The sequence below is a fragment of the Suricata suricatta genome, chromosome 11, assembly GCF_006229205.1.
Source record: "Suricata suricatta isolate VVHF042 chromosome 11, meerkat_22Aug2017_6uvM2_HiC, whole genome shotgun sequence".
Classification (NCBI taxonomy): Eukaryota; Metazoa; Chordata; class Mammalia; order Carnivora; family Herpestidae; genus Suricata; species Suricata suricatta.
The window spans coordinates 74,870,295-74,873,671 of NC_043710.1; the positions used below are offsets into that span (position 1 = coordinate 74,870,295).

General features: G+C 36.7%; 1 protein-coding gene across 2 annotated transcripts in view; it reads right to left on the minus strand.

Annotated features, from left to right (window-relative positions):
* The window catches only part of MAML2 (mastermind like transcriptional coactivator 2), a 345,270-nt gene that overhangs the window by 205,161 nt on the left and 136,732 nt on the right, over nucleotides 1-3,377 (minus strand). The gene's annotated exons all lie outside the window — the stretch shown is intronic.

Genomic DNA, 3,377 nt, shown 5'->3' on the forward strand with positions numbered 1-3,377 from the left:
GGGCTGTCATGACTCCACTGTGTTGGGCACCTATTTGTCAGTGTTTCTGTCTGAGATCTTACTGCCCCTCTTATTCTAGTTCCCCTCCATCCAGTCCCCTGATGCATGCAGTCTTGCTAAATCTAACTCTGCTTAGTCAAAAAAGTTTCTGTTGACTCATGTGAATATGCATCACGGCAAAACAGTGGCAACATTAATTGGCAGGAAGCCAACCCCCCAAGAAGTCTCCACATATTCTATAAAAGTTGAATAAAAATATGAATGCAAAAGTCTCTGTATGTCTCATCAGTTTGGACTAATGCCAAAATGAAGACTAACCATTTCATTAAGCAGTGTTCAGTTTCTAGTTCCATCCAGAAGAGAATAACTTTTTAGCATGAAGATAAACTTTATTGAAAACTATCACTTGAAGGATCAAGAAGGGGGATGGTGGCCAAGAATCAACTTGGGTAAATTAAGAAAGAAAAATAATGTGCTTTATACGTGTGTGAGGAATTCACTTAAATTACTATTACCTACTAGCTGGTAATAGGAAACTCAGTTCGAACAGATGAAAAGATTAGTCACAAGAAATATGTTAACATGACCCCGATTACCGACTTTGCCCATTCTTCATCTCTATGTATACACTCATTAGCCCACTTAGCGATTGGAGTAACTGTAACACTCCTGATCAGGAGAACCCATGCCTGAGCTCTACATGGTCCAGATGTGAAATGGATACATTGTAGCTGGGACTCTCTGATAGGACAAATCCAATTCTTGAATCAGATATCAGAGTAAATACAATTCTTCTAAGAAGCTACTAACTCGACTTCATTCTTTCTCTTCTGTTTCTCTATGAGGAATGAATGGAATCTCTCTTGGGAATTATCCTGTGTCTAAGAGGAAAACAAGCACAAAAGTTCCCACATTTGGAAAACAAAGAGCCTGACAGATTTCATCAGAGAAAGATGTCCTAAGTTAGTTTGTTCTTCACAGCAATACTCCTGCAATTTATTATTTCCTTCAGGCCACGGTCACGCCTCACACTGCCACTTCTTCCTGCTGACATCTTAGGAACTTCTGGACAAGATCACATCTGCAGTAGTGCAATGTGTGGGGGTGTGGAGCAGGGGGGATGGGGCTGAAGAGATGTTGAAATGGCATTAAGGGCCCGGGTGAAAATAGACATTTCAAGAGATAAAGCAACAGGATACAAAGCAATCAGAGAGCAGTGGCCCCATAGCATACATGACATGAGCGAAGAGCTAACAACGGAAGAAAACAAAGAGGAAAGACAAGTCCATGTAACAAAAACAACCAACACGGTAAACATTACTTCTGAACTTTTGGGTTTTATGATTTGGAAGCAATATTTCATATGATTACAATGACTTTTACTTCTTTTGAAATCAAATGGCTGGTTTTTCTTGTCTTTTTTTTTCTTAATAAAAAAAGAAAATAATGACCTCATTCACTTATGGCATGAAATCTGAAAATACTTTGTAAAGAATAATTTTCAGGCTGAACTCTTCAGAGCCAAAGATACATACTTCATTGTATACAACTACTTAGAATATTTACTTGCACCTACTTGATGGATCTATAGAGCATTTGTCTCTACCATGTAAATATGAATCTTTAAAAAGGGAAGTAGATCTCTGAGTATTAAAAAAAAGAGGGAGAGAAAGAGTAGGAGGGTGGTGGAAGGGGAGGAAGAGAAGTAAGAGGTTTAATTGCCTGAAGGGAATATGAGTTCCCCAATCATAACAGTATCCTGCCATGTGCAATTCCCTCATAGCCTTTGCATCCTTTAGAAGTCTATTTAGAAGATGGAATAATTACCCTAAGTTTGGAGTTTTATTCAAAATGTTCCAAGTTCTGGGAGCCCTAGGATTATTTCATAATAATGATTCCCATCAAAGACCTACTTGTAGTCAAATAAGTAAAAAGTGTCTGTGAATAAATAAAAATGTCTATGAGGATTAAAGCCTGTAAAGTTCAACTGGAGTCACATGAAAATCTAATAAAAGACTTGGGGAAGTCTTTACTGGAACCATGGCCTCATTGCAAATCATAACAAGGAGAAATATTCTGTCTTCCCCATTGTGGATGAGACAGAAAAAAAAATCATGCAAAAGGAAACAGCTTTCCAGTAGTTTTATTGGAGTAATCAAGTACACATGAAAAGGCACAACACGGTCACCAGCCATGGAATCCCAGAATAGAATCAGACACTCTTTAGGGAAGTGCTAATTGCTTCAATATATTTCTGCAAAGCTGGCAAGAATCAGAGACTGGGAGAGTGGAGGTAAAAGCTTGTCTTGAGCAAAAATATTTTGATGCAAAAGAGAAGCCATTTGAGATGGGATCCACCAATGACTAATGTGTTCAAAGGAGTACTTTTCACTTGTAAAACATGAGTTCCCAAAGGAAACACCAAATACAGTGCTTTGGCCAAGGTAAGAATGAAATAAATGTCTGATGAAAATATTAACTTAAATTATCTTTTTTATCATTATAAATGACAATATAGTCAAAAACACAAAAGACTACAATAATATACCCAGATTCTAATATATTAATTTAATTAACATGTATTTCTTGACCAATTACTAGAAGCCAGACTCAACAGAACACAAAATAGAAAGTCTCTGACTTCAAGGTATTTACACATCAGTGATAAAGGCAAGGCGTATCTGGACCATTGCCTGAACTAATGTGTTTAACACTCTCTAAAGGATGGACATTTTAATGGCTCTTCAAATTATTTCACCATGAATATACTTAACCAACTGGTTATATACTTCTTTAAGAATTGCTGCTTCTAGAAAATAATGTAACAAGTCTTATCACAGTGGACCTAAAAATGTGCCAAATGTTCGTTGTCAGATCTGGTTCTACACTCATTAGGCCACATTCATAATTTATGAATATCCAGACTTCTTTTCAAATATCAGCAAGCCATAGGACTGCTAGCTAAACAGAAGATGGCCTTCTTTCTCCTGATACACTATATTCCAGTGCAACAGGTCACAAGTCACAGAGAAATACATTTAAACATCAATGGCAAGACGTAAATATAAGTAATTATGCTTACTCAAATGCAGAACTGTCTTTGTGGTATAGATACTGAAATGAATCTATAACATCATACTTAGGAATGAGTGAATCAATATGGGTCAGCCATGTCTAAAAATACTTAGCCCCCAGTAGGATCTATTTATTGAAATGTTTACCAAAAAATTCAGTGTGGTCATTCTTAACAATATGAATGCAAAAATACATTTTAAACTGAAATCTTCCTCTTTTCTTTTCCACTGTACTAGTGAGAGTCTTAACAGGAAATGACTGGTACAGTCTAATTAGAATAATTTGTGGAGGGGTAAGGATCA